Source organism: Aegilops tauschii, chromosome 7, assembly GCF_002575655.3.
Source record: "Aegilops tauschii subsp. strangulata cultivar AL8/78 chromosome 7, Aet v6.0, whole genome shotgun sequence".
NCBI lineage: Eukaryota > Viridiplantae > Streptophyta > Magnoliopsida > Poales > Poaceae > Aegilops > Aegilops tauschii.
Genome location: NC_053041.3, coordinates 517268519 through 517278403, shown reverse-complemented (window position 1 = coordinate 517278403; position 9885 = coordinate 517268519).

Sequence of the window (9885 nt, the reverse complement as noted above, 5' to 3'; positions counted from 1 at the left end):
CCGGACGATTCTAAATCGCAAACCGGATACGTGTTTACATTGAACGGTGGAGCTGTCAGTTGGTGCAGTTCTAAACAAAGCGTTGTGGCAGGATCTACATGTGAAGCGGAGTACATAGCTGCTTCGGAAGCAGCAAATGAAGGAGTCTGGATGAAGAAGTTCATATCCGATCTAGGTGTCATACCTAGTGCATCGGGTCCAATGAAAGTCTTTTGTGACAATACTGGTGCAATTGCCTTGGCGAAGGAATCCAGATTTCACAAGAGAACCAAACACATCAAGAGACGCTTCAATTCCATCTGGGATCTAGTCCAGGTGGGAGACATAGAAATTTGCAAGATACATACAGATCTGAATGTTGCAGACCCGTTGACTAATCCTCTTCCACGAGCAAAACATGATCAGCACCAAGGCTCCATGGGTGTTAGAATCATTACTGTGTAATCTAGATTATTGACTCTAGTGCAAGTGGGAGACTGAAGGAAATATGCCCTAGAGGCAATAATAAAGTTATTGTTTATTTCCTTATATCATGATAAATGTTTATTATTCATGCTAGAATTGTATTAACCGGAAACATGATACATGTGTGAATACATAGACAAACAGAGTGTCACTAGTATGCCTCTACTTGACTAGCTTGTTGATCCAAGATGGTTAAGTTTCCTAGCCATAGACATGAGTTGTCATTTGATTAACGGGATCACATCATTAGGAGAATGATGTGATTGACTTGACCCATTCCGTTAGCTTAGCACACGATCGTTTAGTATTCTGCTATTGCTTTCTTCATGACTTATACATGTTCCTATGACTATGAGATTATGCAACTCCCGTTTACCAGAGGAACACTTTGTGTGCTACCAAACATCACAACGTAACTGGGTGATTATGAAGGTGCTCTACAGGTGTCTCCGAAGGTACTTGTTGGGTTGGCGTATTTCGAGATTAGGATTTGTCACTCCGATTGTCGGAGAGGTATCTCTGGGCCCACTCGGTAATGCACATCACTTAAGCCTTGCAAGCATTGCAACTAATGAGTTAGTTGCGAGATGATGTATTACGGAACGAGTAAAGAGACTTGCCGGTAACGAGATTGAACTAGGTATTGAGATACCGACGATCGAATCTCGGGCAAGTAACATACCGATGACAAAGGGAACAACGTATGTTGTTATGCGGTTTGACCGATAAAGATCTTCATAGAATATGTGGGAGCCAATATGAGCATCCAGGTTCCGCTATTGGTTATTGACCGGAGACGTGTCTCGGTCATGTCTACATAGTTCTCGAACCCGTAGGGTCTGCACGCTTAAAGTTTCGATGACAGTTATATTATGAGTTGATATGTTTTGATGTACCGAAGGTAGTTTGGAGTCCCGGATGTGATCTCAGACATGACAAGGAGTCTCGAAATGGTCGAGACATGAAGATTGATATATTGGACGACTATATTCGGACACCGGAATGGTTCCGGGGGTTATCGGATATATACCGGAGTACCGGGGGGGTTACCGGAACCCCCCCCCCCGGGGGGGGTTACCGGAACCCCCCGGGGGTTTAATGGGCCTACATGGGCCTTAGTGGAGAAGAGGAGGGGCGACCAGGGCAGGTCGCGCGCCCCCTCCCCCTCTAGTCCGAATTGGACAAGGAGGGGGCGGCGCCCCCCTTTCCTTCTTCTCCTCCTCCTCCTTCCCCCCCTTCTCCTAATCCAACAAGGAAGGGAGGGAGTCCTACTCCCGGTGGGAGTAGGACTCCTCCTGGCGCGCCTCCTCCTGGCCGGCCGCCTCTCCCCCCTTGCTCCTTTATATAGGGGGTAGGGGGGCACCCCAGAGACACAACAATTGATCAATTGATCTTTTAGCCGTGTGCGGTGCCCCCTCCCCCATAGTCCACCTCGATAATATCGTAGCGGTGCTTAGGCGAAGCCCTGCGTCGGTAGAACATCACCATCGTCACCACGCTGTCGTGCTGACGAAACTCTCCCTCAACACTCGGCTGGATCGGAGTTCGAGGGACGTCATCGGGCTGAACGTGTGCTGAACTCGGAGGTACCGTGCGTTCGGTACTTGATCGGTCGGATCGTGAAGACGTACAACTACATCAACCGTGTTGTGCTAACGCTTCCGCTTTCGGTCTACGAGGGTACGTGGACAACACTCTCCGCTCTCGTTGCTATGCATCACCATGATCTTGCGTGTGCGTAGGAATTTTTTTGAAATTACTATGTTCCCCTACAGGTATGAGTCCGCTAGTGACTATGATGAGGAGGCTTTGACTCTTATTACACATGAGGAACACGGTGGAGATGATTCTGATCATGAGACGCAATACATGGCTGCTGAAGATGCTGATAGGTACGAATGTTTAGTTGCTCAACGTGTTTTGAGTGTGCGGGTTACACAAGCTGAGCAAAATCAGATGCATAATTTGTTCCATACAAAGGGAGTTGTGAAGGAACGTTCTATTCGCGTCATCATAGATGGAGGGAGCTGCAACAACTTGGCTAGCATGGAGATGGTGGAGAAGCTATCTCTCACCACAAGACCAGATCCACATCCCTACTACATCCAATGGTTCAACAACAGCGGCAAGGTTAAGGTAACACGTACTGTTCGTGTGCATTTTAGTATCTCTACATATGTTGATTATGTTGATTGTGATGTGGTACCTATGCAAGCATGTTCCTTATTACTTGGTAGACCATGGCAATTTGATAAAAAATCTGTACACCATGGTAGAAACAATCAGTATACTCTTGTTCATAAGGATAAAAATATTACTTTGCTTCCTATGACTCCTGATTCCATTTTGAAAGATGATATTAATAGAGCTCACAAAGCAAAACGGGAGAAAAATAAGAGTGAAAATCAGATTGTGGCAAAAGAATTTGAGCAGCAAATGAAGCCTAATAATAAACCATCTGGTGTTGCTTCTGAAATTAAATTGAAAAGTGTGTGTTTACTTGCCACCAAATCTGATATTGATGAGCTAGATTTTAGCAAATCTGTTTGCTATGCTTTTGTGTGCAAAGAGGCATTATTTTCATTCGAGGACGTGCCTTCCTCTTTGCCCCCTGCTGTCACTAACATTTTGCAGGAGTTCGCTGACGTCTTCCCACAAGATGTGCCACCGGGATTACCACCTATTCGAGGGATTGAACATCAAATTGACTTAATTTCTGGTGCATCGCTACCCAACCGTGCACCATACCGTACCAATCTAGAGGAGACGAAGGAGATTATGCGTCAAGTACAGGAGCTGCTCGACAAAGGTTATATACGCGAATCTCTTAGTCCTTGTGCTGTTCCTATTATACTAGTGCCTAAAAAGGATGGTACGTCGCGTATGTGTGTTGATTGTAGAGGCATTAATAATATTACTATTCGTTATCGTCATCCTATTCCTAGGCTAGATGATATGCTTGATGAATGAGTGGCTCTACAATATTCTCCAAAGTTGATTTGCGTAGTGGATACCATCAAATTCGTATGAAATTGGGAGATGAATGGAAAACAGCATTTAAAACTAAGTTTGGTTTATATGAGTGGTTAGTCATGCCTTTTGGGTTAACTAATGCACCTAGTACTTTCATGAGACTAATGAACGAAGTTTTACGTGCTTTCATTGGACGATTTGTGGTAGTCTATTTTGATGATATACTGATTTATAGCAAATCTTTGGAAAAACATTTGGAACATTTACGTGTTGTTTTTATTGCTCTACGTGATGCACGTTTGTTTGGTAACCTTGGGAAGTGCACCTTTTGCACCGACCGAGTATATTTTCTTGGCTATGTTGTTACTCCACAGGGAATTGAAGTTGATAAAGCCAAGATTGAAGCTATTGAGAGTTGGCCGCAGCCCAAAACGGTCACACAAGTGAGGAGTTTTCTTGGACTCGCTCGTTTCTATAGGCGTTTTGTGAGAGATTTTAGCACCATTGCTGCACCTCTCAATGAGCTTACAAAGAAGGATGTGCCTTTTGTTTTGGGTACCGCACAGGAAGAAGCCTTCACGATATTGAAAGATAAGTTGACACATGCTCCTTTACTCCAACTTCTTGATTTTAATAAGACTTTTGAGCTTGAATGTGATGCTAGTGGAATTGGATTAGGAGGTGTGTTATTACAAGATGGCAAACCTGTTGCATACTTTTCTGAAAAATTGAGTGGGCATAGTCTGAACTATTCTACTTATGATAAAGAATTATATGCTCTTGTTTGGACCTTAGAAACATGGCAACATTATTTATGGCCCAAAGAATTTGCTATACATTTTGATCATGAATCTTTGAAACACATTAAAAGTCAAGCAAAACTGAACCATAAACATGCTAAATGGGTTGAATTCATTGAGACTTTCCCTTATGTCATTAAACACAAGAAGGGTAAAGAAAATGTTATTGTTGATGCATTGTCTCATCGTTATACTATGCTTTCACAACTTGACTTTAAAATATTTGGTTTGGAGACCATCAAAGATCAATATGTGCATGATGCTGAATTTAAAGATGTATTGCAGAATTGTAAAGAAGGTAGAACATGGAACAAGTTCGTCGTTAACGATGGATTTGTGTTTCGTGCTAACAAGCTATGCATTCCAGCTAGCTCCGTTCATCTTTTGTTGTTGCAGGAGGCGCATGGAGGAGGACTAATGGGGCACTTTGGCGTGAAGAAGACGGAGGATATACTTGCTACACATTTATTTTGGACAAAGATGAGACGGGATGTTGAGCGTTTTGTTGCTCGCTGCACTACATGTCAAAAAGCTAAGTCACGACTCAATCCTTATGGTTTATGTATGCCTTTGCCTGTACCTAGTGTTCCTTGGGAGGATATATCTATGGACTTTGTTTTAGGTTTACCTCAAACAAAGAAGGGGAGGGATAGCATATTTGTTGTCGTGGATAGGTTCTCGAAAATGGCACACTTTATACCATGTCATAAAAGCGATGATGCTGTTAATGTTGCTGATTTGTTCTTTCGTGAAATTATTCGCTTGCATGGTGTGCCAAATACTATTGTTTCAGATCGTGATACTAAATTTCTTAGCCACTTTTGGAGATGTTTATGGGCTAAGTTTGGGACTAAACTGCTTTTTAGTACTACTTGTCACCCCCAAACTGATGGTCAAACTGAAGTAGTCAATAGAACATTGTCTACTATGCTTAGGGCTGTTTTGAAGAATAATAAGAAAATGTGGGAAGAATGCTTGCCTCATATTGAATTTGCTTATAATCGTTCGTTGCATTCTACTACTAAGATGTGCCCTTTTGAAATTGTGTATGGTTTCCTACCTCGTGCACCCATTGATTTGTTGCCTCTTCCATCTTCGGAGAAGGTTAATTTTGATGCTAAACAACATGCTGAATTGATCTTAAAAATGCATGAGTTAACTAAGGAAAACATTGAGCGTATGAATGCTAGATATAAACTTGCTGGAGATAAGGGTAGAAAACATGTTGTCTTTGCACCTGGAGATCTTGTTTGGTTACATTTGCGTAAGGATAGGTTTCCTAATTTGCGCAAATCAAAGCTAACGCCACGTGCTGATGGTCCTTTTAAGGTGTTAGAGAAAATAAATGATAATGCATATAAACTTGAGCTGCCTACAGATTTTGGGGTTAGTCCCACTTTTAACATTGCAGATTTGAAGCCTTATTTGGGTGAGGAAGATGAGCTTCCGTCGAGGACGACTTCATTTCAAGAAGGGGAGGATGATGAGGACATCAATACCATTGTTACACCCACAACCCCTGCTACTATACATACTGGACCGATTACTAGAGCTCGCGCACGCCAATTAAATTACCAGGTACTTTCGTTTCTTGGTAATGATTCTAATGTTCATGAGAATATGATGCTGCCTAAATTGGATACATTTGTTTTGCTTACAAATGAAGGGCCTAGCTTGGAGAAGGATGAACATTGGAGCAAGAACAAGCATGGAGTTGATGGCATGCGCAAGGGAGACAAGAACAGAGTTTCAAGTGATGATTTCAGGACTTTGAAGCCACCATAATGAGTGCATGAAGCCTTGGACGAAATATACAAGATGCCACTTCATAATTTTCGTCCAGAGGCTATTCTAGGTGCTGCGTCACCTTACTTTTGGGCCAGGCCCATGTAATTTCGAAATACTTCAATATAGGCTGTTTTTAGAGTCCGTATGTGTGGGGAAACAAGAGTTAGGGTGGGTTTCGGACCCCTCCTCCAAGGGCCACGAAATCCCCCCCTCTTCCTCCATATATACAGCCCCTAGGGCATCGTTTAGACTTTGGGTTTTGTTTAGATCAAAAGTTCGCCATAGTTGCAACTTCGTGTACTTCGTTTGTGTTCAACGACCAGACCAAGATGTCACAGAACCCCACCTTCATTAATAAAGCTTTCCTCTTATATTCGCAATATCCAGATTGCAATCTTAGTTTCTTGCTTGTTCATCGTTTGCTCGCAGGAAACAGGCCCTCGTGGTCAGGTTGATCGTGCTCCAGCGTGGTCAATAACCCTCGGAAGTTGGTTTAGCGATTGCTAAGGCGCGACGTCTTGCACGTTCGTAGTCGGATCGTCAAGGTCGACTCCCACAGAAAATGATAGCCACCATCTCATCGAAACATCAGGACACCTTTGCCTCTATCAAAAAGTGCATGCATGATTAATTTGTTGTAATCGATAACTGTGTGCGTGACTAATTTGTCGTAACCAATAAGTGTTTGCGTGAGTTAAACCCTCACTCTCGTGGCAACTGAATGACCAATGGACACGTGAACGCCCCCCTCATGCCTTGGCTTGCAGCCACTCTCCTCAACCGCGAAAAGTATCACGGAGGAAGACTAGGGGCACCTCGTGAGGCCGGGGGAAGGAGAAACCGACACGGAGGAGGGAGTCGAGGCGCGTGCCTTACAAGATCTTAATTATTCGGCGAACAACCATATTTTAGGTAACATTTACAAATTAAGAATGGCTCTAACTTCACTAGTGGACAACAAAGATGATGATCTTTTTTAAGGTGAGATGGTGATCATGAGTGGGCGGAGCTACGTGCGGGGCAACAAGTGACACAACCCACCCAGCTCTAGAGCAATCTCCTCACGTTATAGATGACCCATGGGCTGTTTAATGATGGCGAGAGCAATTTCTTATAGTCTGACCCACTCAACCTTTTGGTATAAGCTCCGCCACCAGTGATAATTAATTCATGGACATATCCTATGATAGAGGCAAAGGTGTTCCGTCTTTCGATGAGATGGTGGCTATCATTTTGGAGGAAGTCGACTTTGACGATCCGACTACGAACGTGCGTGGACGTCACGCCTTAGCAATCGCTAAACCAACTCCGAGAGGTTATTGACCACGCCGGAGCATGATCAACCTGACCATGAAGGTCTGTTTCCTGTAGGCAAATGAAGAACAAGCAAGAAACTAAGATTGCAATCTGGATATTGCGAATATAAGAGGAAAGCTTTATTGATCAAGGTGGGGTTCTGTGACGCCTTTGTCTGGTCGTTGAACACAAACGAAGTACGCGAAGTTGCAGCTATGGCGAACTTTAATCTAAACAAAACCCAAAGTCTAAACGACGCCCTAAGGGCTGTATATATGGAGGAAGAGGGGGGAATTTCGTGGCCCTTGGAGGAGGGGTCTGAAACCAACCCTAACTCTTGTTTCCCCACACATACAGACTCTAAAAACAGCCTATACTCAAGTATTTCGAAATTACATGGGCCTAGCCTCTGGACGAAATTTATGAAGTGGCATCTTGTATATTTCGTCCAAGGCTTCACGCACTCATTATGGTGGCTTCAAAGTCCTGAAATCATCACTTGTAACTATGTTCTTGTTCCCCTTGCGCATGTCATCATCTCCATGCTTGATCTTGCTCCAATGATCATCCTTCTTGTCCAAGTTAGGCCCTTCATCTGTAAGCAAGACAAATGTATCCAATTTAGGCAGCATCATATTCTCATGAACATTAGAATCATTACCAAGAAACAAAAGTACCTGGTAATTTAATTGGCGTGCGCGAGCTCTAGTAATTGGTCATGTATATGTATCAGTAGGGGCTGTGGGTGTAACTTTGTTAGTGATGTCCTCATCATCCTAAACCATACCAATATATGAAAAGGAAACCGCCTTTTACTTCCACCGTTCACATCTATAAGGTTGGTGGGCCAATTTGTCGTAGCCAAAAAGTGTGTGCATGATTAATTTATCTAATCAGTAAGTGTGTGCATGACTAATTTGTCGTAACCTTGTGTGAGTTAAACCCTCACTCCCGTGGCAACTGAATGACCAATGGACACGTGAACGCCCCCCTCATGCCTTGGCTTGTAGCCACTCTCCTCAACCACGAAAGGTATCACGGAGGAAGACCAGGGGCACTACGTGAGGCCGGGGGAGAGAGAAACCAACACGGAGGAGGGAGTCGAGGCGCGTGCGTTACAAGATCTTAATTACTCGGCGTACAACCATATTTTAGGTAACATTTAAAAATTAAGAATGGCTCAAACTTCACTAGTGGCCAACAAAGATGACGATCTTTTTTAGGTTAAGATGGTGATCATGAGTGGGCGGAGCTATGTGCGGGGCAAAAAGTGACACGGCCCACCCAACTCTAGAGCAATCTCCTCACGGTATAGATGGCCCATGGGTCGTTGAATGATGGCGAGAGCAATTTCTTAAAGTCTGACCCATTCAACTTTTAGGTGTAAGCTCCGCTACCGGTAATCATTAATGCATGGACACATCCTAAACCATACCAATATATGAAAAAGGATACCACCTATTTACGTCCACCGTTTAAATGCTAGTAAGGTTGTTGGGCCAATTTGTCGTAACCAAAAAGTGTGTGCATGGTTAATTTGTCGTAATCAGTAAGTATGTGCATGGCTACTTTGTCGTAACCAAAAAATGTTTGCGTGATTTAAACCCTCACCCTCGTGGCAACTGAATGACCGATGGACATGTGAACACCCCCCTCATGCCATGGCTTCTAGCCACTCTACTCAATATCACGGAGGAAGACCAGGGGCACCGCATGAGGCCGGGGGAGAGAGTGAAACCGACACAGAGGGAGGGAGACGAGGCGCGTGCGTGCGTTACATGATCTTAATTACTCAGCGAGCAACATTATTCTAGGTAACATTTACAAATTACCTGGAATGTCGAGCGGCCATACGTTGGGAGCAATATATAACACTGATATCTTTGAACCTAACTTCACCGTGTGATCCTAAAAGAAAAACTTCACCGTGTCGACTGAACAAAGCATTTTTTTTAAGATCAAAGCAAAGCTTTATAACTTAACAGTGCTCGGGCATTTTGCTCGAGGCACAAGCAGCCACATGGGCTGGTACATCAGACTCCCAGTGCATAACATGTTCTACTGGGTACAAACGGCCAATATTGGCTAATTCATGCGCTACGACATTAGCACTACGGCGGCAAATAGAAATTATATGCTTAGAGAACCACATTTTTAATTGAAACTTTGTATCTGCAATGACGGCCGCATATGCTGACGAGTCTGGTTTCCTGAAGTCCATGGCTTCAACTAACAGTTGTGAGTCCGTCTCGAAGATGACTCTCAGGCACCCCGGGTCGGCCGCAAGGGCCATGACATTTGACAAGGCAGATACCTCCGCCGCAAAGGCATCCTGTATATGATCTTGTCGTCCAGCCCTGGCTGCCACAATATTCCCCGCCGAGTCTCTCGCCACAACGCCCCACCCCGCATGTCCTTCTCCCGGAGCAAATGATCCATCCGCGTTGATTTTCAGCATCTCATCAGACGGGGCAGTCCATTTGTCAGACAAGCTTTCTTTGGTGGGTTGATATATACTTGCATATATTCCATGACAGCACTGCGTGTTCGCCTCGCTATCTCT